Source organism: Lissotriton helveticus, chromosome 10 (genome assembly GCF_964261635.1).
Source record: "Lissotriton helveticus chromosome 10, aLisHel1.1, whole genome shotgun sequence".
Classification (NCBI taxonomy): domain Eukaryota; kingdom Metazoa; phylum Chordata; class Amphibia; order Caudata; family Salamandridae; genus Lissotriton; species Lissotriton helveticus.
Window position 1 is genome coordinate 128,463,576 of NC_136071.1, and position 27,978 is coordinate 128,491,553.

Sequence of the window (27,978 nt, forward strand, 5' to 3'; positions counted from 1 at the left end):
TCTGATGTGTGTTAAGGAGCAGGCTTCCAACCCATAATGAAAGGACATGTGGTCTGCAAAGCATGCAAGCAAGGGTGGGAGGTCCACCTACCCCTATGAACATTTAAAGATTCGACCACCATGAGTCGCTCTGAAAAAAACAGGCATATGAGGACCGACAAGTATTAACAAGGATCATTGTCTTGCTTACATTACATGGATGAGTCCTTCCATTAAAGGTCTATGATCTAAACCCCACAGAAATCAGATCTGCTCCTCCATAAGGCGGAGGAGCGTCGCCCCGCCTGCTGCAAGCGCAGCAGGTAAACACAGAATAATAAAATGGCCATTACCATTTTATTATTGTGTGCCGCGCTAGTGCATGCGTGACAGTGGGGGCGGGGCAGACAGATTACTTTGTGGGTAGATTATATTCACCCAGAAGATACCCTATTGCAAGAGAGGACCCGTCTGCACCTCAAAGATTTCATGGTGACCACAATGGCTCCAGCCAAGACATAGAAAACCTATCACTGAAGAGGACAATCTAAAGAGCTGCACCCGGTGGTGATGGAGAAGTCCGTCTGAAGAGCTGACCCCGGTGGTGATAGAGAGTTCTTTCGGAAGAGTGAAAGCTGCTGGTGATTGAGGGTGCTATCTGTAGAGTGGAAGCAGCTGGTGATGGAGAGTTCTTTCGGAAGAGTGAAAGCTGCTGGTGATGGAGAGTTCTACCTGAAGTGTGAAAGCTGGTGATGATGGAGAGTTCTATCGGAAGAGTGAAAGCTGCTGGTGATAGAGAGTTCTACCTGAAGAGTGAAAGCTGGTGATGATGGAGCTTTCTATCGGAAGAGTGAAAGTTGCTGGTGATGGAGAGTTCTACCTGAAGAGTGAAAGCTGATGATGATGGAGCGTTCTATCGGAAGAGTGAAAGTTGGTGGTGATGGAGAGTTCTACCTGAAGAGTGAAAGCTGGTGGTGATGTAGAGTTCTATCTGAAGAGTGAAAGCTGGTGATGATGGAGCGTTCTATCGGAAGAGAGAAAGCTGGTGGTGATGGAGCATTCTATCGGAAGAGTGAAAGCTGCTGATGATTGAGAGTGCTATCTGAAGAGTGAAAGCTGGTGATGATGGAGCGTTCTATTGGAAGATTGAAAGCTGGTGGTACTGGAGCGTTCTATCGGAAAAAAGTGAAAGCTGCTGGTGATGGAGAGTTCTTTCGGAAGAGGAAAGCTGGTGATGATGGAGAGTTCTACCTGAAGAGTGAAAGCTGGTGGTGATGGAGCATTCTATTCGAAGAGTGAAAGCTGTTGGTGATGGATAGTTCTATCGGAAGAGTGGAAGTTGCTGGTGAGGGAGAGTTGTAGCCGAAGAGTGGAAGTTGCTGGTGAGGGAGAGTTCTAGCCGAAGAGTGAAAGTTGCTGGTGATGTAGAATTCTATCTGAAGAGTGAAAGCTGGTGATAATGCATTCTATTGGAAGAGAGAAAGCTGGTGGTCATGGAGCGTTCTATCGGAAGAGTGAAAGCTGCTGGTGATGGAGAGTTCTACCTGAAGAGTGAAAGCTGGTGATGATGGAGCGTTCTATCGGAAGAGTGAAAGCTGCTGCTGATGGAGAGTTCTATTGGAAGAGTGAAAGCTGGTGATGATGGAGCGTTCTATCGGAAGAGTGAAAGCTGCTGGTGATGGAGAGTTCTACCTGAAGAGTGAAAGCTGGTGATGATGGAAAGTTCTATCTGAAGAGTGTAAGCTGCTGGTGATGGAGAGTTCTATTGGGAGAGTGAAAGCTGGTGATGATGGAGAGTTCTATCTGAAGAGTGAAAGCTGCTGGTGATGGAGAGTTCTATTGGGAGAGTGAAAGCTGGTGATGATGGAGAGTTCTATCTGAAGAGTGAAAGCTGCTGGTGATGGAGAGTTCTACCTGAAGAGTGAAAGCCGCTGGTGACAGAGTGTTCTATTTGAAGAGTGAAAGCTGCTGGAAATGGAGAGTTCTATTTGACAAGCGGAATCTGCTAGTCCTAGAGACTTCTATCCTAACAGAAGAATCTGTCGATGAGGGAGAATTTCATTTAAAGAGCGGAACCTGATCTGTACATAAATTGGAAATCAATGGTGGGCGCGTTCTATTCGAGGAGCAGAATCTGGTGTCGATGGAGAGTTATTTCCAGAGAGTTATTTCCGAAGAGTTAAAATTGGTGGTGGGGGAATTTTGATTTGAAGACTGGAATCTGGCGGCTATGGAGAGTTCTATCCAAAAACAAGAACCTGGTGGTGATGGAGAGTGCTATCCAAAGAGCTGAACCTTGTGGTTGTGGGGGGTTCTATTTAAAGAACAGAGCGTGATGTCAACAGGGTCGGACCGACCTGGGACCTGGTGTCTTTATTCTTCTTGGTATCAATATCCAGGAGGGTTCCTCTACTTGCCTCAGGGTGCCATGCAATAGCTCCCCACTGACCCTTGCCATCAGACTGGCACTTAATAATCACCACCACATTTCATTTTGAACTGTAGCCAGAGGGGGAGGGGGGAATCTCCAAGTAGTCGTTTTCTCGATTACTAAGTCACAAGGCAGGATCCATGCCAGGTTTTCAGGACAACCACTATCTAAATGTTTCCCATTTGGGCTCACTGTATGTTAAGTAATGCTCTGTGAATAGCCTAAAAATTTCATATATATCTAACTTTGGTCAATATTGGACACCCAGGCACTGTCTCGACTAATGCCTCTCCAGCTTGTCCAGGCTTGGGTTAGACTGGGTGGCACATGGTTGCACTTAAGACTTACTTGACTACCTTTCTGCGTTTTAGCCCCCCAAAGCATGGATCTGTGTTGGCGGTGAAATGCAAAAATAATGGCGTAGGGCCAGACAATTAGTTCAGAACCTCAGCGAAAGGAACCAGGCCCTACCTGGTCTCTGGTTCTGAGGAATACCTTTTGGAAGTTAAACTCAGCCTAGCAGCAGGAGATACGTTGAAACACGTCCAAAATGGCTGCCGCGTCTCAAAAAACCCGTAACCAGAAAGTGTTAGGCGGCTGGCTCTAGGGAAAAACTGAAGTGACAAGCCTCCTTCATTATGTTCAGCTTTCCTTTCACTTCAAGGCAACAGATTTCTAATCAAGGGCTGGCAGAAACAGATTTACTTTCCTTACTGTGTTTAATTTATGAGTCTGGCTCAATACTCTGATATCCTGCCAAGACAGAGGCCATAAAATCTGAGACAAGCACAAAAAAATCCCAGGGATACCAGCCAAACCATATTAAAGCAACGTGCAGCGAAAGTGCACGCTGGACTAAGACGTGTACATTTGCTGCAGCTGGGCATTTCTGCTGAAATTACAATAGTTCTGGCTTGTAATAGGCCTTGGAGATACGCCAAATGCACAGACGTTGCATTTCCCTCTCTTACGGTGTCCCCTGGCATGACATAATAATTAGATGAGTGTAAAGCAGGGGATGTGAACCGCGAGTCACTTGATACCCGCATGTTCGAAATAGGCCCAAAGGTATCAGATCGCGTTTTTCAGTTGTGTGTGCCATACACACAGCTGCACGTATCTTGCACCCGTTATTTCCAACAAAACATATGAGACACCCAACCTTTACGACCAGGTGTGTTAATGATCTCTGCTCGGGGCCTTAACAGTGATTAGTGCCCTCTACACAGGGTGTGGACTGTTTTTAATTGATCGCACAGCAATGATATTCACAAAATGATGACTAAAGTGCAAAATGAAAGGAAAGGGCAATTAACAGCTGTTAATGCCCTTCTACTTATGTCTAATAAGTATGTCAGAACTCGTTCCACTAATGTTACCCAATAGGCAAATAAATATGCCCGTTGCCTCGGTCTGCTGCATTTCCCTGCCACCGAACCTAGAATGCAGCCAATGAAGTTTGTCACAATATGTTTTTTTTTTTCTCATAAGGTTTTATTGGCATTTCTAAGTAGAGGCATTACATCTGCATGTAAGGGTATCGTTTACATTCAATTGCCACATATTGGCGGTGTGCTGACCCACACAGCCCTTTCTAATATAATGCTCCGAGGATGTCTCATTAGATTGATTCCCCCGCCGCCATCCCCTCCCACTCATCCCTCTTCAGTCAGTTTCAGGTTACATGGTTACATACACAATGCAAAATTACATATATTTACTGGAATAATAAACATGGCCTAGGCAGTATTTCTTTGGGAGGTCTCTTCTTCAGAGACCCCACCCCCCTGAGTTTTAGGTGTTTGATCTCCTATTAAGTACGTCAGCATAGAGGCCCATGCCATAAGGTCCTCCTCAACTTTGTCATCCTCCACATAAATTTAATTTGTACCGACTCCGCTGTCGGCCACTCGCACACATCTCGATTCCAGTCCTAAAGCCGCGGGGGCAAGGGGTGCATCCATGCTATACCTACACATGTCCTAGCCAAGACAAGCTCCAAATTGACAAATCACCTACTTAATTTCTTGTGCTTTGGCATAGGCAATAGCCCTAGTAGTGTGTGCCTAATATCTCTAGGAATGCTCCAGCCTGTGGCTCCCCACCGACACGTAAGTACTTCCTCCCAGTAAGGGAGCAACAGAGGAAAGGACCAGACCATGTGGAGGAAGTCCACTTCCTGCCAGTTAGATGTGGGACATTCATCCCCATGGGACGGGTAGATTATGTGTTGTGTGCGTGGGGTCACAGTAGTCTTTTTTACTTTTCTCTTTCAGTGGGGTCAAATTTTGCCTTTCGTTCCAAAGAACCTTTGCCCAATGGATACTTGTCGCGTGCACACATGCAAAAATGATCCTTGGGGCAGTAGAAATGATTGCCGTCTCAGCGCGAGTAATGACCAAGAATTTCTAGGGCAAAAAAGGAAGGTTTTAAGTAGATTTACCTAAACTTATTGAGAAGTGTTCAAAGTGAGTGATCTGAAGCTTAAGTGCTGCAGAAGAAAAAAAATCTACTCTATGAGGTACCGTCTGCGTCTTGGAGATAGTAAGAAACAAATGATGGAAGAGACAAGAGATCGTCCAAGGGTATACCAGGAACATTTGTTGGCCAAGAATCCATTCTAATAAGCAGCCAAGGGGCAATCAAAAACACTCTGCAGCATTTTAGGAGCCAGTGCATTTGCCTGAGTATAGGGGTGATTGATGAAAGGTTCCATTACTTTATTACCTGGAGCTACAAACATATCCTGTTAATTTATTTGAAGCTGTTGTGTTTTATGAATGCCACCACAGGGCTCGTGTGTACTGTCATCCATAACTAACAATTGTGTACATGACAAATGGGCGAATGACTAATCTATTATAACCAGTGATGGATGGCGACAACTTAAAGTTTAGGAGCACAAAACAGGCAGAACAAAATGCATCAAGTGAACAAGTCCAATACCCACCAACCTCCGAGGGGTTCCTGGTGAGTCGACCCCAGAGAAACTATTTAATGATATTAACTTCTTCCGGGCTCATGAGCTCAGCTCGTCATGAGGCCCGGTGCTCGTGTGCTCATGACGAGCTGAGCTCGTCATGAGCCATGGAACGCTCACACGTGGGGATAATTCCCCTGCTGTGCTGAACGTTCCACGAAAACGGGTGTGGTTATGATAATCTCAGCTCGTCATGAGCACACAAGCACTGTGTCTCATGACGAGCTCAGCTCGTCATGAGCTCGTCATGAGCACGAGGGCGCTGTGCGCGCCCCCCGCCCCCCAGCACAACAGTGGAATTACCACCGCTGCATAGGGGTTAATCAAAAGCATACATGTTGCAATATATTTTTCCAAAGAAATTGGAAACAAATGTTCCATAAAAGTCTTTACGTGGCACTCTCCAACCCAATGAACTCACTATTTTCCTCGCTCTGGACCATCCTTCCCGATGTCCTTATGGAATTTAAACATAATCACTGATTTTGTAGAAAGGAGAAGACTTTCCACTTTAAATGCACTCATTGTGTCTACTCGCAGAGATCAGGCGTCTATCACACCACAGAAAAGATCAACATGGCAATGTGCCTGACTCTTGCCGCAAAAGCAAAATGAACAAATGATGGACGGAATGCTGAACAATACAAACATTCACCCCCAGTCACAAAGATCTGGGTTTAATCCATCAATCTTTTCCTCACCACACCGCCCCAGTTTCGACCCAGCCATATGCTTGTTAGTCTTGACCCTGTTCCTCCTGGGACCACTCCTGCCAAACTGCTAGAGTCGGGAGTCTATCACCCCATATAGAAGCTCAACATGGCAATGTGCCCGACTGTTGCCACATGCACTCGCATATTGCCCCGTCGCAATACAAGGCAACAGTATCTCAAAGTCGCTGCCCTCTAGGATTATTGCCTGGAAATCTGCATTCGCACCATGTCTTTGCAGCCGGGGCAGCATTAGATCCTATCCCTCGATCAAAGGAGTCGACACCGCCCCATCACTGGGCGGAATGCACAATGAAGAACAGAGCGGTGCTTCTTTCTCCATATGCCGTGTTCTAATCCAGCGAATCGAAAGCTGTCATGTACTGATAAAGTGATGGATGGCTGTGCTCATCATGCATTTCAGGCTACGATTCTCAATATTCAATAGTTTATTCATTCTCTGTTCAAATGAGTGCAATCAATCAATGTGTCATCATTTTTTATGGAGGATTACAGTGTGATGTTTTAATATGTGAGTATCAGAGCAGTTATCATGGTGTGATATGAATACCTCAATTGATTCATCCATTCTACCTTCTGGTGTCTGTGTGGAATCAAAATAGTGATTTGAGTTTGGCCAAAATACACAAAAGTGACTTCTCCTGAACGCCCATGGTCAGGAGTCGTCTCTGTCATCATAATCCATATTCACTATTTTCCCAGTACCTAATTGGTGCCAGAGCCGCAATCGTTTTTGTGAACTGGGACTTCATTTTCATCATCATATGTTATCCCAGGGCAAGAGACAGAAAGGCAGAAAAGAGAAAAAGTAGGAAGATAAAAGTAGGAAAACACTGACAAGGGGAGAAAACAACCTGAGAAGCCAGGAAATGTAGGGTTGTACGGAAAGAGGTATGAATAACAACTACACAACCTTCGTATTTGGCAACCCCAGCATTCAACAGCACTGGCAATGGAGTCCATTGAAAAACTTTGGTCCCTGCACTTATGTTTTTTATATATTAAGTCTTGCTTCCTCCTGGTCTATCTGGTGCTGAAGCCAGAGGCTCACCTTTAAAGAGGTACTTTCTTAAAACTGGTGAACAACTAGTCTGCGATAGAGAGGTAGACTTTGGAAGGAACAGGGCTGGAAGTCGAGGGGGTGAAGAATCTGATATCCATTTTTTGACAAAGCATTAAGTGTCATGAAAGGATCATGAAGGCATATATTAAAAACAGTCTTTTTAAACTTGGGAGACCAGAGCTTTTTTCGTCACCAGAGTCAATAACATCAAAGGAAATTGCACTGATTAAGGGTGCAATGGGTCAAATGCTGAGTCTGGAGAGAGAAGAATTGGAACTAAAAATAAACACTGTGAGGGCCAACCTTATTTTATCTAGCCCACCCGGACCCGAATTATATCTTATCCTGGTGAATCGTCCCTACCATAGGTTTCTTTTAACACACTTTCGTTTTAACATGATTCATCTGAACCTTGGTTACTTTCCTAATTGGAGCACCCCTGAAAATGCTATGCCGTGTTCATGTGACAATTTTTCCACCCAGAACAATATGCATTTTTTGATGTTCTGTGGTCACTACACGGAATTAAGGTCAACATTATTGGTCCCAATTTTAAAGGAGGCTGGGTTCTTGCAGGTTAAGCCTGCCCTCTTGTACTTGCAATTACTACACACCCCAAGGATTATTTTTCATGTTGCTAGTTTTTTAGTGGGTGCTGTTAGGATCAGAAACAGGAAAATGATTGATTGATTGCCTCTCGATGAACTTGGATGTAATTCTATATAACGTTTGCATAGTGAAAAATGGTAGCCAGGGTAATTATTTTGATTTATTTTTTTATTTTTTTAACCATGATCTCACTAGATGAATTATATGGAACATTTTTAAAGGCTTAAATATTTAGTTTTTACTGTGTATAACTAATGTATATTATCCTGTTTTTATTGTGTAAAATTAATGTAATTTATGCATGTTTTTGTATAGTTCTATTGTCTTTTTATGATATTGATTTATCGAAATAAAGTATTCTGACTGACTGACTGATGAAGAGGAGACCTGACTGGTTTAGGATTTCTACTTACCTTTGTGAATGTAACTTTTTTTAGTATTAAATCTTTTTATTGAAAGATTGCAGCACATACAAAAAATACCTGCCGATATAGCCATCACATTCTTTAACATAGCAGAATCTAAGGTTCAAAGGGGACAATTTAAGTCCATCAGTGTTATTGCGGGCTTGATCTACTTTAAGAAGGCCTTGTATATGCTATAACTTGACAGAAGAACCCACCACCCGTGTTCCAAGGCAACTTTTGGATCGGCTTCCGACTTCACTCCTTTACCGCAATAAATAAATTGTGTTAGGTCTTTATTGCAGGTTAAGACGTTCTGTACCCAAACACAGAATCTATAAATCAATAATGAAAATTAAGAAGTGAGTAGACTGAAGAAAACAGGCTGTTTTTTTAAATCAAAGCTACACAATAAGTCCCCTTTGTACTCTAACAAAAGGATTACATGATGTTGTATTGCAAAAACATAGTCAAAATATATATTTTAAAATAATTGATGACTAGAGATAACAAACAGCCAAATCTATCTTTAGCTAAACCCCCCAAAAAAGATGTAAAGGTCATAAGGTTAAATAAAAAAATAGTGGAAAGGGATGAGGAAAATGGGAAATCAGAGCTTACCCCTGATAGGACAAAGCAAGTTATAAAATAAGAGTTGCATAGAAAACCACACAAATTAAAACACCCATTCAAAAGGAGAAAACACACATTGGGAAGAGAACAAAGTCAGAGTAGATGAAAATAAAATAAAGAAAAATGAGGTCAAAATTGAGAAATAAATCAAATTCGAAGTATAAACACTTACTTTTATGATGTAGATTTATCAAAAAACGATGTCCACGTGGTTCACAAGTGCAGGGGCTCATTGTTTTTGCGAAAAAGAACCATAGTCTTGATTTAGTGCAACAAACAGAAGCTCCTCAGATACATGTCACAATACTCTCATTTAAAGGTACAACAAGCTCCTAAAGTTGATGATTAGAAAGAATGTGACAAATGAGAAGCCCTACTACCATTAAGTAAATTGTAAAGAGGTCTAATTCTAGTGCTCACTCTAGGGTTGGGTAGAGGAATGGGAAAACACTGTATGGTAGCCAAAATGCCGAGTGGCTGATGGCGAGTCAGGCGGCGTGGAAGTACCTAATGGAATTCTGCTGAGCTTGAGTCCAAGTCGGTTGTTTCTCCACACCCAGTTATGTGAGGGTGTGGGAAAACCAGACGTGATATTTTGTAGTCACCAGCCAAGCTTCATTCCCCCTTTTAATTGGTGGGAGAGGCCTCCCCTGCCAAAAAACACCTTCCCCATCAATCCTCTACTTCAAACACCATTCTCCATCACCCCACCCAGAGGTCCCTGCTTACATTTACCACCAACTCAACTGGTAAATGTATGCATTAACCCCATGGAACTGGGATGTACATGTGGTTTAATAACCTGAAAAATCCATCCCTCACGATAATTCCCCATTCCAGGTGATTTCACCTGCAATTGCATGGTACTGGCCAGATTTAGTGAACGGTAATAATAAAATCGCATACAGCTGTTTTGGGGGATGGAGTTTTATAAAGCACAAACTCAATCTGAAGGTATCAAAGTGCTTTACATGAGCACCAGTTGCGTTACAGAGAGTCATTTTGTGAGGCAAGAGGAGATTTAGTGATTTGCCCAGAATCACAGGATGTTGAGCGTCCCTGCCGAGACTCGAAAAACTCAAAACAGGTTCCCCAGCTTCGAGGGCGACCGCTCTGGACGATAGGTTACATCCTCTCCTCAGCTTTACACTGCTCACAGTACTGTGTACCTTGTAATCAGTCCTTGAGCGCTCCCTTCACCAGTACCATTCAGGAGAGGCTGCACTGCCCCATGGTGGCATCACACACTATGATGGTTCATCTTGCTGCCCTTGGCCCTTAGTATGTGGAGGATCACAAAGCTAATATGGCCGCCATGCTCTTTACATTCCGCTAAACTTGCTCTTCGTGTAGCTCACATACTGCTGATCTCTTTGAACTCTTTAGCGGTGATGTAGTACAGAATCCTTACAATATAAGTTGGCCTTGTAACGCAATACTCTCATTTTGACTACTATATCCTACTCAACTGAGGTGGTACTCCTGCAAGAATCATGGATTTTTCCTAAATTGCTTTGCTGAGAATGGCAATTTGGAAATGTTATGCTCTCACTGAATGTTGTATCTTTCGGAGTAATAACACACTGGCCACAAGCATATTCAAGATATCTAATTATTAAGGGAATATATAGGGGTGCATGCCTTGTCGGCAGCTGCCTTTAATACGGATACTCATTATGCTGGGGTTTAGCACGGCCACTTACACACCACGGTTGGTGTCCCCAGTGGTATACCGTAACCAATCGACTGGTAGGGAAACATGAGCAAACTAATTTTGTGGCCATCTTGTAGGCATTATTAGTCCAGTCTAAATGGGTTACCCTTGTTGCGGATAACAGCAAAATCTGGCAGTAACAGAAAGTGCAAAACTTGAGTGACAGCAATTTGTGCGCAGCTCAAAATATGTGCTAGAGCAAAAATAGGGTACACATACCATTTACACTGAGTTTTGCACTACACAGGAGTCTAAATGAACCAGCATGGCCCTTAAACATATTTTGGGCACAACTATTGTATGAGAGAACACCCTCTCCCCGCCCTGCCCATTGCACTCCAAATTGGTGCCTGATTAGCTTCAGTGGGCCCAAGTCCTGTCTCAAATGTTGTGTCCAGCCTAAAGTGCATCCTGAAACCTCACACATTCAGGACTTCATTCATAGATCAGCAAACCATTTTGTGGCGATACAATGATTCTTGTAATTGGTCAAATAACCATGAGACTACTGCACATTTAGAATTAAATGGAGAACAACAGATAGAAACATGTTTTGCATATTTATCTGCTTTTATGGTGTGATATTAGCACCAGCCTTTTCTGTATCCAATCAACATGTTTTTTTGTGTGCAGAGAAATGTTTTCTTTATATGGTATCACCACTTTTCTCTAAATACAAAAATCGTGTTAAATAGCTGCAAATCTACTTTTAACACATTTAGCACTTTTTTATACATCCCCCAAGTCTCTCAATAAATGCCACATGTCAAATGCCCCTCAAAATTAACTATTTAAAGTGACCACTGTCCTCAGGCTAGCGCGCCTCTCTCCAACAACAAATTCCCCAAGCTGTTTACCCGTCGAAACAAAAGGCCTCAATTGTAATCCTTCCAAACTGGAGCCTGGCACTGCTCTGTGCAGCCGAAATCAATTGTAAGATTAAAGTCCCAGAACACAGCTGTATAAGGCAGCCTATTGTTGCACTCTCCCCCCACCCTCAGTAACAGGAGTCTGCATTGCATACCAAGTGGGTACCGAGAAGAAACGCATGAAAGAGGGTAGAGGCTGAAGATATACCTAGCATCATATTCATCCAGGAACACTCCTTGTCACCGGAAGTAATTGGTAGTCACCTTTACTCCCCTGTCAATTTCTTTTACATCCTGATTACTGTAGTGACTTCTCTCTGCCCCAAAAAGAAATCAGTTGTGTGGATCTTCTGCAAAAATATCACTATGTCACAATATTGACTACCATATGAAATGCACAAATATTTACTCCACAATATCATCTAGGTAAGCATATATATGGAAGTATAGATTTACTATTCACGTTTTACATCTACTTATCTTGATGATGCATCACAAAATAATATTTGGAGTCATAAATTCATAAATTCAAATGTTATTGTTTGATTACTAAAAATCATAACAAAATGTTAAAACCATATGACTCATGAATACATGTACAAAATTTTTAAAAGAAGCAAAAGGGGACCGCGGTTAGTGAAACAGCAGTGCAATAATCTTACGATAAAAATGGGTAAAAATTAAAAATTGTCTGAATATGCATTCGTCTTTTACGGCTCAGACTCATTAAATAACACGACAGTTACAGAGTGGTTTTAAGAAAGTCTAAAAGGAGTGACAAATAAGTATGACAGCTAGTTTTAAAATGCTGAAAACGGTGCCCTTGTAGGCTTAGCTGAAGGGGGCCGGCGGCCGCTAGAGTTTTTATTGCAAGAAGATGGCTGCCTTCTCTTTCCCCAGCATTTTTGCAGCTCTGGCGATAAATTTGGTGAACCGAATGATATTTGGAGTCAATATTATTGCAGGTCAATACTAAGGGCTTGATTTAGATCAGGCGAAGGGGTTACTCTGTCATAAATGTGATGGATATCCCGTCCACCACAGGGCCGGACTGGCCGTAGCGGGCACCAGGCAATTCCCCGGCCCGCCGCATAGGTGGGGGTGGGGGCGGTTTGGGCCCCCTGGGGGCCGTTGTTGTTACAGGGCCATTTTTCCCAGTCCGGCCCTGGTCCACCATATTACGATCCCCACAGGATATAATGTTGATGTTTGTGACACAGTATTCCTTCCGCCAGGATCTGAATCAGGCCCTAAAACATAAATGTGGTTACTCCTAGACATATATATAACATTGCCACCTTCCTTTAGCTGAACCAGTTTCAGTGTGCGTACTTAAGCTCACTTATTTACAGATGATGTTCCTAGGAGAACGGTTTTCAGTACTTATGCAAGCTCGACGCGTGCGATTGTTGGCACAGCCTGGTGATTTACCTTGGTGAGTAGAGAATGTGTCAGGGTTAAAGGCCTGTCGGTTTTAATGAGCTCCCTAAGTGCTGTTTAGCTGCACATCAGCTTTCCAACGAGATCTCAGATAAGTGTTTTGCGTTAGTGGTCGCCAGTGGTCTTGTTAGGCGCGTAGACACGGTGCTCTCCGCAGAGATCGCATTGCGCACAGCGATTCCAGCGAGCAGACTCCGCAAATCTCCAGCCCTCGACTTCCATATACTAAAAACACAACATACCTATCAAAAAGATCCTTTGTTTACACAGTGATGGAGACATTGCAATGTATGGACACAGCACTTACCAACAGGAGCACCTAATGGCCATCCACATATTCCACTTAGCGGGCAAAGGTATTCTGCGTTCACACAGCCAGCGATTTGCAAAACTAAGGGTTATAAGACTGTAAAACAAATGTTTACAATGTACAACTACCCTTTAACGATTAGAAAAACTCTTCCTGAATGTGCTTTTGCCAACTTTTCTGAATCAGAAATAGGAGGAGGAATGAAAGAGTTGTCTCCATTCCATTGCCCAATTCCAAAAATAAGTAATACATATCAATTGCTAGTAACTACAAATGCAAACCATGATCAGTTATCGACACCTGAATTTGAGAAGTAACTGATTCACAATAGAGAAGCTGTGCCTCTGGGAATCAGTTCCTGCAGCCTTGGAGGGAGTTAAATGGCCTTGGGGGGAGCAGACTGTGTGGTCTAGAGGCAACTGAATGCTCCCCCTAAAATCCCCCCAGCGTGTCAACGAAGGGACAAAGGCTCCTTTCGAAAAATAGGGACATGCTGGGAATGAAAATCCAGTGCCAGGGTGCTGTCCCTCACAGACCTTCAGCATGCATCTGCAGCCATGCTTCGAGGGTTGCAAAATGCAATCTACCTCTTTAATATCCACAAAGAAACCCCATAAGAATATACATTTTGAAATGCGACTGATGAATGCACAGGTCCCATTGCAAAAAGTTTTCAAAATTCTCTCAGCTGGAATCGCTGCAGAAACGTGCAGGCATGTGCCCTTTCCAAATAAAGAAGTGTAGGTGATTGGAGTCTATAGGTGGCTGATCATATCAGCAATGGGTGGAAGAACATGTGGCAGTGCAACACTGGTTTCCAAGGTGTGCGGATGCAGATGGTCTTCTATAAAATCATAAGCAATTCAAAAGTCAGAAAGCTCATCACCAGTTCAGGTCAGAGAATATTTGCTTTCCTTCGACCTAGCAATCAGCTCCAGACTAAAAATTGTTTTAAAATGCTTAATTACTTTTTAAAAATATCTTACTTGTATTAATGCATATATCTAATACATTTGGGAGGCAAAACAGTAGACTTTAAGTATTTTTGTTACTTGATGGAACTATTAGCCTCACAAGAGGAAGCATCTTTTTCTAGTTATATAGATCAAAATGTTTATGATTATTGACAGAAAATAATGGTTAGAGCCAATATAGGTCTAACGACTCCATCAATAGGAAACACAATCATTGGTTAACCTGTTTCTTGCGTTGAACGTTCAGCGCCAGTGCTGAACGTTCTAAGAAACGGGTGGGGCCGCGTCGGCCGTTGGACGTGCGCAGCACTACGGAGGTTGTGCTCGCAACGTCCAACGGCCGACGGCAGCACTAAAGGGGTTAAGAACCACTGTGCTATGGCACACTTAATAAGAGAGACATGGTATCCATCACATTTATAACAGAGTAACACCTCCGCCAAACTCCAAATCAGCCTTAGGTTTTGTTTTTACGAACACCAACCCTCTGCTCATATCAAACTAGCTTTCGTTAAAGTCCTCTCTTTCACTTAGTGATATAATTGAAACAAAATCCTTGTGCTAGCAGCTGCAACATCACACGTCTTATGCTCATAACTGTGCCACAGGAAGTGACATCACATAGCCTTTAACTACGATAAACCATAGTAAGTTTTCATTTATTTTTAAATATCTGTTGACACCTTCGAAAACTTAAGGCAATGTAAAATTAATAAACAATAATTAGTAACAGGTATACACAACCATCGACTTCAAGTTTCAAACCCTTAAGATAGTCTTAATTTTGATATATACAAACGTACAAATTACTTACACCACAGAGACCGTAAGGCAGTCAAAGGATGTGGCAATGCCTTCCCTATAGATCATCCAGATCATGCCCCTAGGCAAACCTAGTCCATAAAACCCTGCCCAGTATCCTCTTCTGTCAGATCTAGGCTGTCCATGCCAATGAATGCAATCATAACAAGTGATAGACAGAATGCTGAACAATGTCAAACATTCACCTCAATACAGAAATCTGGGCCTAAATCCATAGTTTTTTTGCTCTCCATGCCATTCCAGCTAAAACCCAGCCATATGCAAATCAGTCTTGATCCTGTTCCCCATGGGAAGAGTCCAGCCCGAACTGCCAAGCCAGGTCCTCCCTGGCTTCTTGGGACTGGTTTTGCGGTACCACCCATCATCAGCCAGGATAGCTGGACTCCAGTGGCATGGAGAGCATGGACCCATTTCTGGGCACACCTGTCCCACTCTGGGTGACAAATACAAAAAGAACAAGTGATGCCCTAAGTGCACCAGGTATGCCCAGACGTGGGTCCCAGGCTCACTGTGCGACTGGATTCAAGCTATTCTGGCTGATGAAGGGTGATATCCGACACCAGACCCAGGATGCTTGTTTCTGGTCCAGGGACGACCTGGCTTGGCAGTTCGGCTGGACTGTTCCCCTTGAGGAGCAGGGTCAAGACTGACTTGCATATGGAAGGGTCCAAACTGGTGTGCCATGGTGAGCAAAAGAACTATAGATTTAACCCAGATCTCTTGACGGGGGAGAATTTTTGATTTTTTTCCGCGTTCCGTCCATTATTTGTGTATCTTTTGAGTTCATGCCAAAGAAGTCATAATCTCTATCAATTTACATATTCCCAGAGTGTAAATGGTCAAAGCTGACCAAAAAGAACCAAACCCAGATTTGCATTGACAGCACTGTCCATACACTGCTTGGTACATTTTCAAAGATGTCATTTTGCCTCCTGTCTATCATAAAACTGGATGCAGCATTGGTTCATCCTATTTCACGCTCCACAGCACGGGTGCCCTGCGATTCATTCAATGACCATAGATCTGTCCCCACTTCTAAACGTGCAAAACGAGACACTTTACAATACGGAGGCCCTGGCAGCTCTTGACCTAAAAAGGAAGCAAACTATGTCTAAGCAGTGCTTTAAATGGGCCGGGACTGTCCGGTACTGAGTACCGGCACTTTTTAATTTTGAGAGGGAGAGTGCCGGCACTTTTCAAGAGAAATGTAGTAATTTTAATTGGAGAGTACCGGCACTTCTCAGAACCAAGCAGGTACTCTGGTACAGAGTACCTGCACTTTTATTTTTTCCATTTCAAGCACTGTCTAAGAAAGACATTACAAATGCACAGAAGTGCACAAACGCTTGCAGAGCAATGACACGCCAAGCTCCTAGGGAGCACTTGTGAGAAGATGTGAATGTGTCGAGCCACAGAGCACAGGCAAACTCGGCTGGCGCAAAATGAATAACTAGGGGCAAAGTTAAGAGTGTGTTAGATGTAACACACTGATAACGTCGCCTGACCTCAGCAAAGCAAGTAGACGGAGTTATGTATGCTTCTCAGGAGCATTTCAGTGACGGCATCCAGGCTGTTCCAGACCATAACATCTCAGAATGAACAACTTTGTGAGGGAAGCAGCAAAGTGGACTATGAACCTGAAAGCACCTGCAGAGCTGGTCAAAGCAGCCAGCATGCTGCAAACCATAAACGAGAATAGGTGAACGTAGTTACACAATATCTTGTAGCGCGAGTATGTATGTCACAAAGCTGTCTCAGTATTATTGCTAACAGACCTGGATTTTTTTTCGACCTTAAGCAGAATTTTCCCTATTTAAAAGCACCCCCTTTTCTTCTCTTACGTGCGAGGTGGGGGGTAATGACTTCCCGCGCATTGGCGGCAGTCTAGGTACAACCGCAGACAGATGCAAGTAAAATCTGAATAAAATATACTCCGAGATTCTCTAATCCTGAATAAATGAAAGCCTAAATGAGGATAAGGGGGAGACTGATATGAAAGACCTTGAGGCCCGCAGGCCTATTCAGCAAAGTTAATGTATGTTAAACGCAGACGCAGGATAACGAGAGAGGCTTTTACCGCCTGTCAGTACAGATGGAGCTGTCAGGAGGAGCCGTGAGGCGGCGCGCGACGAACAAGGCCCTGAGCGCGCGCTCCTCGCGTCAGAATCAGACGCTCGTGGCGGGCGCCTGTCAGGGCGCCCGGGGGGAAGCCGGGCTTGAGAAGGGAACAGTACTTCACAGAGTACCTTTCTGATCTGGGTTCAGGCGATCGAGGCGAGGGCCTGGCAGGGCGCCCCGCGGGATGCCACGTTTGTGGACGCAACACTTCATCATGATCACAGAGTACGTTTCTGGTTTGGGATCAGGAGAGGGCCTGTCAGGGAGCCCAGCAGGGCGCCATGCTTGTGGAGGGAACACTTCATCATGATCACAGAGTACGTTTCTGGTTTGGGATCAGGAGAGGGCCTGTCAGGGAGCCCAGCAGGGCGCCATACTTGTGGAGAGAACACTTCACCACAGAGTATGTTTCTAATCAGGCGTTCGAAGCGAGGGCCTGTCAGGTAACCCAGCAGGGCGCCATGCTTGTGGAGGGAACACTTCACCACATACTGTCTTTCTGGTGTGGGATCTGAAGTTGCTGCACAAGCTGGACTCGTGAATGGCGAGTACAAGCACACTACAGGCAGATTTGGCAGAATAGGGGGCAAATTCCAGCTCAGGTGCAAACGGTCATTTGTTTTCTGGAGGGGAAAACTGGTAAGAAGTTTGTTGGCAAACAATGCAAAATTCAGATTTGTGCACCCTGCAATATGCTTTTATTATTTCATTTTAAATCTATGGGCGATCCTGTCGTCGGTGACAGCAATAGGTAGTGCTGTGGTGTTTTGACTAGAAATAAAAATGTACTATTTTCTGTTTAAACATAATAATAAAACAAGCATTTACAATGCAACGGTTTCGCCTTTGCAAAAGTTAGAGCTATTGGCATGTAAATGACAAACATTTTATTTATGTGTTGTTTTTGAAAACAGATAAATAAATGGCAGTCATTTACAATGCCAATAGCTTAATCTCTCGCAAATGCGTGACCTATTGCATTTGCACCCACACACAGAGCCACACAGAGCCACACACACCCACACACACACACAGAGCCACACGCACCCACCCACCACACAGACCCCCTGCTTTTAAATGATATCGACCCCCACTAACATGCTGGAGTTGCACCTCAGTTACTGCTGTGACCCGAGGGTTTGCCCATACAGTGCATTGTCCAAGTAAACAGAACTTAAGCTCTCCTTTATAAAGCGCTTGGTAACTAAATGTGCATCACGTCGGTGAGGCGATTCTATAAGGGGCTTACGGAGTGAGATAGAGAAGGAATAATATCAACGTAAAAAGCGTCTAACGAGCAGAAGGTACGAGGTGAGTGGCAACATAACTCGTCACAGGAGTTACACAATAGCTGCTTTCACCCGCTTTTGCCCTTTTGGCATAATTTCAACCTCGCCAATATGCAACAGGCTTTTCGGTGCGCAAGGTGTAACTGGTCCTGGTTGCCCTCAAACTACATTTTCACTCTATCAATTACATGAATCAATGCGGAAAAAATGCGAAAGTATTGTAGCGTTTTCTCAGTTATCTTGTCTCTTATGTAGCTGTAAAGTTGATCTCACCGACACCTCTGTTTTATTGTGGGAGCCCGGAAGGACCGGTTCTGGTAATGCTTTGCCGCAAAATACCAACATGGTGAGGACTGGGCTGTTGGACTATTATGGACACTGCGTGCACAATGATCTATATTGCCCATGCATTACAATACAATGTCTCTTCAAGTTACACGGTTACAGGTACCTGCTACCAAAATGGCCCCTGCGTCAGTACGGACGGATAGTTGTCAAATTTCAGCCGCACAACATTATACTCCAGTGGTCGCTGATGATTTGGTTATGTGAACAACTGGCACAGGGAGTCATGGTCGCCTATCATGAAAAAGGCCACGAGGGACAAAGCTAATTTACTAGATTAAAATGGAGCAAAATGAACCCGATCTCAATATGCAAAAGTAAGTCTGAACAAATGTAACTGAGTCATGTAAAGAGGACACTTGATAGTGTTTTCTGACAGAGATTAGAAAATCTGCTTGAATCACTTATACTTACGCCTTCTAGGCATCGTGAGATACATTCAGAGTAAAGTGTATTGAAGGTGGATAGAGTTTCTAGAAGCTTGTGCAGCAACACCTTGACATTACATCATGAATGGCTCCCTCCCATCTAGAGAGCCTCGCAGCACAGCTTTGATAACACGTGGGGGGAGGGGCACAGAGTTTTCATACCTAACTGAAGAACACAACCGTTCAACATGAGATAGTGCTTAATTTATGCCAGTGCTTTCATATGGTGGGCACCGGCACTCATTTTAGGGAACAGAGACGTATTTTTCATCATCAGTCTTTGACGCAGAGCAAGTGAGAACGAGGCATCAAGGCATACGTTCATATAAAACATTATACACATTCAAATTACAAGGATGATATTAAAAGGTTTTCACAATTAATTTAGTAAGGGTATATTTGGGATTCTCGCACGCAGTGTATCAAAATTAATATATTTTAGGATTGTTTCCCACCAAAAAAAAATATACATGGTGATTTATTTTTTGGGGAGACGTGACAGGAGGTTCGAACATTAGTTCCCAGCACCAAAGTTGGCAGCGTTGCCCTCAGACCACATAGTTTTCCGTTATGTGGTCGTGAATCATTTCTAGTATTTGGGGCCCTCGCACATGAATATGACATCGTTTCTGAGATAAATTTTTTTTAATTTCCGTAAGTTTACTTTCCGTTTTGTTGAATAGGTTTCTGAGATCCTTTTTAGTTTAATTTCCGTTTTGTTGTGCACTGTCGATATTACATCCCTTATGAATATTCCACCGTTTCTGGAATATATGGTGAGCGTTTGTTATTATATCGTGCATTTTTCCTATTATATCGTGCATTTTACTTTCTGCTTGGTTTAATATGATATCTTGCATTTTACTTTCGTGATCGTGCACTTTTGCACTGTCATGCGTTGCGTGCATTTTCCCGTGTGGTGAAACAGCACTTTTGCACTGTAATGCGATGTAATGGCTTTTGTACTGTAATGCGATGTAATGGCTTTTGTACTGTAATGCGATGTAATGGCTTTTGTACTGTAATGCGATGTAATGGCTAGCGCTGTAGAAGTCATTGCGACGTCTTAGTATTTATTCATTAATTTGTCATTTTTGCACTTGTTAACACAGTCCATGCATAGGTTGCAACTCATTTGTACAAGTTTAGCAACCAAATATAGGAATAAGCGAAATAAAGGTGAACAGTCAACCTTCACAAAGAGCCTTCCAAAGGCAGCCTCAAGTTGCTGCATGTTTAGTTTCTTTTGAACCGTTTCGGTTGAAAACAATATTTCTGTTAAAATCTGCCGATTATGCGCAGAGGATGGATTAAGTGGCATGTGCGGCTGATTCATAATTAACGCATCAGCAGCACAATTGTATAATGCACAAATGGCATCCACCTCAGAGTGTGTGGATGTCTGTAAGCTGTTATTTCGCTATTCAGCAGTTAGTAAGCGCTCATTAGGGGGTCTGCCAGGATGAGATGCCAAAGTTGGGAAGATACCCTCCCCACTTTTCCAAATGGCATGCCATACCTTACGCATTAGCCTTGTCCGGAACATGATTGCTTAAGGCAGCAATTTCTAAACATCATTTCATGTTCTCTTACAACTCCCCCTCCCTCCCCTCCACCGCCGCACACACACACAGGCCCCAGGCGATATATATATATATTTTTAAACCTCTTGAATATAAAGGAGATACATTTATCAGAATGGAAGTTGTTTTGGTAAAATGTAGGCTGGTCGAAACATACATTTTACCAAAACAACTTTCATTCTGATAACTGAATCTCCTTTATATTGAAGAGGTTTTAAAAAAATATATTTATATATAGCAAAATTCTAGCCTTCCAACTCCATTTGTTTAGGGCTCCATGCGTCTTAAAAAGAGGATAGAGGCAGATAGAGAGGGAGAACTTGCCTCGGTGCCTAGAGGCACTTCGTTTGAACAATTGAGGCAGCTCAGCTGTGACTGTGGCACAATCTTTCTGGTACTACAGATGGCAACATGGTCAACGAATCCCACCCCGCTTTAGAATCTCACATATGGTTCAACCAGTTCATCAGCCAGCCTATTACTGTCACATCCAACATGAGACGGGCAATTTTGACGTCATCCAGAACGTGCCTTCTTTATCCCACTTTAAAACAACTGTGGCCTCTGCTTTATACGTCACATTGTGTATTTATTTCCCAGTTAACCCAACACAGAGTGTTTCACAGAAGGAGGTCTTGCTGGTAAAACCTTAACTGGGAAAGAATAAAATTCATGACGTGACGTGGATAGCCGAGTATGGTTCACACTGCTTTGACAGCTGTCCACTTAAAACGGAGTAGATCTGCAAAGTGGGTCATTTGACAGAGACTCTCGCACAAAGACCGGCAATTGCAAATCAAACGACTGGCATTGTGGCGCTAGTAGCCTGAGAGAGGACAACAGTCAGTATACCAAATCTTTGGTATCCCGTTTCTCTGGTGAAACGGTCACATTCCTTATGAGTCGCTCATCCGGCACCGGCACTCATTTTAGGGAACAGAGACGTATTTTTCATCATCAGTCTTCACGCAGAGCAAGTGAGAACGAGGCATATGTAGAGGAGAAAGAATCAAAAACAGAAGATCAAAAGAAGGCGGCATGGATGGAAAATAACCTGCTAGAGCCAAGAACTGTATAACGGTGCGGAAAAGGAAGTATGAGACGGAAGACTCGTCAGCCTGGAGGTTCGTAGCACCTGGGACAGGCTCATAGGGATAGCGCTGAGGCCCTACGTGCAGTATTATTATCACAAATTAAACATTGCATGAGAGGCCGTGGCAACCGCAGCTGCCCTCAACGCTTTGTGAGGCACCTTACAAATGCTCACAGCGAGCTGCAAGTGGCCTTCTCACGCAGCACTGCTGAGGTGTTACTGAGTGCCAGGAAGCAGTAAGGCGGTCCCTTGGTGGCGGCCATGCCCGAGCCCCACAGACATCCGAGGGCAAAGCCACCGTTTCCACTCTTTGAAATGTGACAAACGCTTGATCTATCAGTCATTTGTGCGCGAATTTTATTAATCGGATTTGCGTTTCTTTTTGCGGGAAAATGGGTGATCCGAGGCTCTCACTTTGCCTCTCGCAAAACTGAAAGTGAGTCATTATTTCAAAAACAAGTGGTGACGTTAGTTACATGTCCGCGGATCCGCGCTGCTGCTTTCAATGCTAGTCACACAATGCAGCAGCAGGTAGTGCCACGCGTTAGGGGCGGGGTGCAGACCACAGTGTAAGAGAATAGTCACGGCCAACCAACCCCATCCCTCGCAGGCATGGTCTCTCCTCCCTTAACAATTTTGCACGAATTCCACACCAGGCTGGCTCCGGATCCAGGTTAGCAGCGAAGGCCCGCTGCCATGCACAGCTCCGCTCGCAGGCTGCGCCGGTGCCCGGTCTGCAGGCGGTGGACACTGCGCCAGCGTCACTTGAAGCTGCTGGAGCGGGGGGCAGATAGGAGGGGGGGGCAGATAGGAGGGGGGGGCACATAGGAGCGGGATGCAGGGGGCGGCGGAGGTAGAGGCGACCACTGGAGCTCAGGGCACAGAGAGGACCCGGGCGGCTTCCCGCACGGGTCAGAACGTCTCGCAGCATCGGGCAGTTACACTAATCGGCGTGGGGGGCAGATAGGAGGGGGGGTAGATAGGAGCGGGATGCAGAGGGCGGCGGAGGTAGAGGTGACCACTGGAGCTCAGGGCACAGAGAGGACCCGGGCGGCTTCCCGCACGGGTCAGAACGTCTCGCAGCATCGGGCAGTTACACTAATCCCTGGCAGAAAACAACCGGCTGCAAAAGTCACAGACCAGCCCTTTGCTCACAGATGGGACGGCCGCTGGCTCCTTCTCCTCCGCAGCGGGACTTCCGGCTTGCTTGTAGGCCGGCCTCCGTCCTCTCTCCGCTTGCCTGTCTAGCAGCGCGGCCCCGAGCAGGAAGGCGGGTGCAGCGTGTGGGAATCCCGGGCCCGGCGGTGAAGTCTTTGGCAATGCCGGGTGGGCACCGGCCTTAAATTAAACAGCGAAGTCCCTGGGAGGGTGGGCACCTGCCAGGGGACCCGAAAATCGCCAAGGAGCGGGGCAAATGCACGGCACAAACGCAGCCTTTTAGGCCTTCTACCTAAAAACAAGTCAGGTCCCGGGCCGTGCTGTGATTGGCTGACGTCACGGGGGTGTCCCGGGCCGGCAGCCAATCACAGCGCGGCCCGGGAAATGACGTCACGGGGGTGTCCCGGGCCTGCAGCCAATCACAGCGCGCCCCGGGACACACGGCAAAAGGGGCGGGGCTTAAAAAAAGCACCAGAAACGCCCCCGAATCGCGTTTTCGAGAGAAAGCGCGATTGACAGCCTCTGCCTCCCAATGGCTAGCCTCCATTTATGGAGCTAGCCAATGAGAGGCAGAGGCGGTGCCGACATCCCTACTGTAGACAATAGTTTTCGATCTGGGAGTGGCACTGCGTGCCCCTCGCCAGGTCGAAACCTAAAAAAGAAATGCTAGTGACCCACGTTGGGTAGGCAGGGATATTGTTTCATGCGAGGCAAGGAAGTTCATCGAAGGCTACACAGAGCCACCACTGATGATGAGTCTGGTAAAAAGTAAGGACTGATTGTAGGAGGAGATGAACTAGGACTGATCTTAAAGGGAAGTCAGTACACCTTTAGGAAGAGTCCAGTGGACTATAGGACTTAGGCTGCCTATGTTTACAAACACAAGAGCATCAGCTCACAAGCTCCATTATTATACCGCCATCATGCTATGTACGGAATGACGGTGGACCTACCCAATATAATCGCAGCCTCCGTCTTTGTGAGGAAAAGTGAGAGAGGGCACATTGATAGATGAGTGTATGGCACAACTAGAGGGTGAATACTCTGCTCATGTTGGGTATCATAGGTGGCAAGGCTACCACAGCTTAGCAGGCAAGATATATCTGCGGGTTTCCACTAGTACTCGAGAAGTCATATAGATGGCCAAGAGAGTCTACAGCATTGGTGACACGGCCTTGCCGCCACTACATATATCCACTTGGCCAGGTGTATAGATGGTCGTGCTCTCAGTCTGCCTAGGAAAATATTTTCTCCAGGAGTGAGCCTATTATTTGAGGCAGCAACAAATGCCACTTGGGAGGCTGGGGGGTGCATTCTATTTGGGCATCAAGGGAAAGCCCTGTCTGGGAATTCCTTGCAAGGTTTGGGTACGACACAGAAGTAACCAAGAGTTGAACCAATGGTGGGTGCCCTTCTGTGAGCCCCAGTCTCTCCCACTCACTCCTAAAGACAGAGTGGACTTGGACCTATTGGCCACATGGGTCTTTGAAATCCAGGAGAAGAAAAATAATACGTTGGCAGGCATAATGGATCACAACACAGGGGTGCTAACCCGATCGATGGCCTTGGGTACCAGACACTACCCATCACTCGTCCTGGTGTTTGCAAGGGGCTTTACTTGGTCACAATCCTGGACAAAGAGTCTTTGCTGTTAAATTCTACTGTAGGTTCCCCAAGACAATAGGAAGGTTACTGCCTCACTGCAGACCCACTCTGGCAGTGGTCACCCACGAAAGTGCTTTGCACTTAACCCAGAAAAGTGTTCACGTTTAGGGCAGTGGAGCAAGTCCTGCATGAGGAAAAACACAAGGAAGGCAGTTGTCATCCTGATGCCACTACTCTAACCACTGCACATGTGTGGAAGCCATTATAGCTGCAGAGTTCTCTATCAATGTGGGTATATTTACATCTATGTAGCAATTCCATAGATTGTGCGGAGAAAGGCTGGGCGGGCATTTTATCACTGAAAAGGATACTTCATGTATTTTATTCCCTTTAACAATGCAATGCAATACATACACAGTTGTCACCCAAATTTAGTGCACCCCATTAAGTTACTATGCATGCTCTCATTTGGGAGGAAGCTGTTATTCTAAAATGTTTTTTTAAAGCTCTCATTCATCATAGGTTTCTAGGCACTATAAGAACAGCAGCAAGGAGACCCAAGCGCTAGAGACCAAACTGCTTTGGAAAGAGCCAGATTTTCAGGTAACATTTGAAGATACTGTGATTAGTCAACGTATGCAGGACATCAGGAGGTGAGTACCACAACTTAACCAAGCTACTAGTTTATTTTTAGACATTTTGGAGGTACTAGGAAGTTGCTAGTAGCAGAAAACAGAGGGTATGAGGGCAGGACCCTTTAATCCTGTTGTTTGCGACATGTGGCGCTTGTCATTGGAGTGCTTTGTCTAGAGTGCATACAGTCTTAAATATGTTATCTTATGGGAAGCCCAGTGAAGTTGTTTAAAAATTAGGTTGGCATGGGAAAATCTGGAGGCATAATGACAGATTAAGGGCAAAAGATTTAAACAACGCAGCTGCAATATCAGAGATACCAGCCGTTCTCGGACAATCGCATAAGGTGACATGGTCTATGGCATGGGTCGTTAACCTGTGGTCCGTGGACACCTGGAGGTCCACAACGCCTACTCAGTGAGTCCGTGACTGTTTGTAAAATTAAAGCATATTAGCGATTGATTTAAGTAGCAAGTCACATTTCGAATGTTAAAATATTCTGTAAATGTGTGGAAATTTGAAAATGGGGGCTAAAAGGTAAGCTAATATCCTTAGCTTAATCCGTGAGAGCAGCATAAATACAGCAAATGGAGTCTAGTGTACATGATTGGTGGCCTTAAATGAAGCACAGAAGAAAAGAGAGCATGCATTTGGAGCCAAAACGACAAAGTGATATGCCAGAATCTAGCATATCGTTCTGTCCTTTTTAAAATTAACAACTACATTTAGAAAAGCCCCATCCGTCCCATCAAAGTAATAATTATGATTGTGTACATTATTTGAGAACTAAATAAAATTTAATTTGTGTATTTGTTTGATTTATACTTGTTTCTATATTTTTGCCTATTGCGGTACAAGTCAAAGAAATTTTGAAGGCCCCGATACACAGCTTCCAGTAATCAAGAGGTTAAGAACCGCTGGTCAACTGGATCAAATGCAGCTGATAAATCAAGCAATATCAAAGCCTTACCTTGATCCACCCAACTGCTGCAAGTAGTACTGATTCAGTGCTGTGGCAGGCTTGAAGCCCACTTGGGTGCAGTCAAATGCATTGGTACCATTGCTTAATTGTTTTGTTACATGGGCTTCTTTCAATATAGCGGCAGCAGGGGGGATATTGGATGAAAATGTTTCATACTAATAGGAAGATGGACGCTATGCATATCATGGACCACTGAAACACCAGGAGGAGGCTCAAAAATGTGATGTGGTTATCGAAGAAAACTGTGCATAAGGCACTTGGCTGTGCACATATAGACACTTGCGCTCGACCAAACTTACTTCAGCTCTAACCTGCACTTTCGGCCATCGTTGACCGCTCCAGGGGACAGAGACGTACTCCACATGAGTTGACCAAGGAGTAACACAGACCTAAGTGAGAATGAACGAGGTAAGGCAAGTAAAATCATTTCGAGTTAAAGCAAGCTGATCGCGACCCTAATTAAAGTGATGCACCCTTTACACAAGGAAATGTCCTATTATTGTCTTAAGTTCTCAGTTAAGTGTTTTTGGTTTCGTTATGTTTCTCTTTCTGATCATTGCTCCAGTTCAGTTTGGACCTCTTCCCATTTCTGTGTCTTTTTGTTTCATTAAATCAGAGAAATCTATTGTAAGTGCCCCATTTTGCTCCTGGCATGCCTGTGTACAATACGCAACATGAGTTGCAGCGAGTAGCTGCATCATAGCAGCATTAGAAAAAGACTTGTGTTTGCAGAGAAAGGAAACAAGATAAAAGTTCTGTCTGGTTGGAGAGATACCCGTAGAGCTCAGGGCGAAAGCACTGCTGCTTCCAAGCCTGCAGCCTTCCCCTTCCTTCACTGTCAACCCCTGACACGGGGAGAAAGCGCAACAAACTTCCTTCTTAAGAAATAGTTGAAGTTGTGAAATATGTATCCTGGACAAAAAATCCACACCACACAGACCTCTCATCAGTTTATTGTGCTGCTGAGCGCCATGAGGTGTTTTTCACTCTGAATGGCACTGCTCGAATCTCAAATCCTTAAATTGTTCCCCAGAGCCTATCGCAGGGTCCCTGTCAGGTGCAAAATCTGCAAATTGCTACAAATATTTTTTTTTCCAGCTAGAACTGATCAAAAGTTACTAGGGAAAGTGTCGCACATGGTACAGATCAGATGGAGACCCTTTGCAAAGTTAAATTGTCCACATTTAGGATGCTAATTGTAGTATAAAGGTGTTGAACTGGTATAAATAGGGCGAATATTTTGCCCAGAATCAGTTTTGTGTGTTAAAACGACAAACTGGTAACACAATTCTGAAAGAAAATAAGCTACATTATAACGCATAACTTGCCTTTTTGACAATCTAGTTTAATTGTTTTGTTCCAGAAAAGCAACAGAACAAAAGCATTGCTTATATATTGAGGAAAGAATCGGTATGTCCATATATCCAGCACACATCCTATGACAGAGGCATAAACCTTCAATTACCCAAAGTGAGAGGGTTAAACTTCCCCATCTTCAGTTCAAATATACATATATTTTACCACCCAAAAAGCAAGACACTCCATCCTATCTCCCAACAATTCCATATTTTCTCCTACTTTCTTGGACAGTAGATTCCCTCATATATTTACTTTTTGGCACTCGTAAATTGGCCATACCTTCAACGAAACAGTTAACTTGACTCCTGCCATACTATACCTCACCCCTCCAATTCTGCAACACCGCAGCCCAACAGGCCGGACGCTTGAAGCCAGCCATGCTGCAGGCCTCCGTCTCAAGCTTCGCACCTCCACCCCACCGATTAT

General features: G+C 44.4%; 1 protein-coding gene and 1 long non-coding RNA gene across 2 annotated transcripts in view; one reads left to right on the top strand and one right to left on the bottom strand.

Annotated features, from left to right (window-relative positions):
* The window catches only part of ADAP1 (ArfGAP with dual PH domains 1), a 424,297-nt gene that overhangs the window by 189,256 nt on the left and 207,063 nt on the right, over positions 1 to 27,978 (bottom strand). The gene's annotated exons all lie outside the window — the stretch shown is intronic.
* Positions 16,500 to 27,398, top strand: LOC144786008 (uncharacterized). Its single transcript, XR_013602074.1, has 4 exons — positions 16,500 to 17,302; positions 17,394 to 17,631; positions 17,675 to 17,897; positions 23,635 to 27,398. It is a non-coding gene; the product is annotated as an uncharacterized LOC144786008 (long non-coding RNA).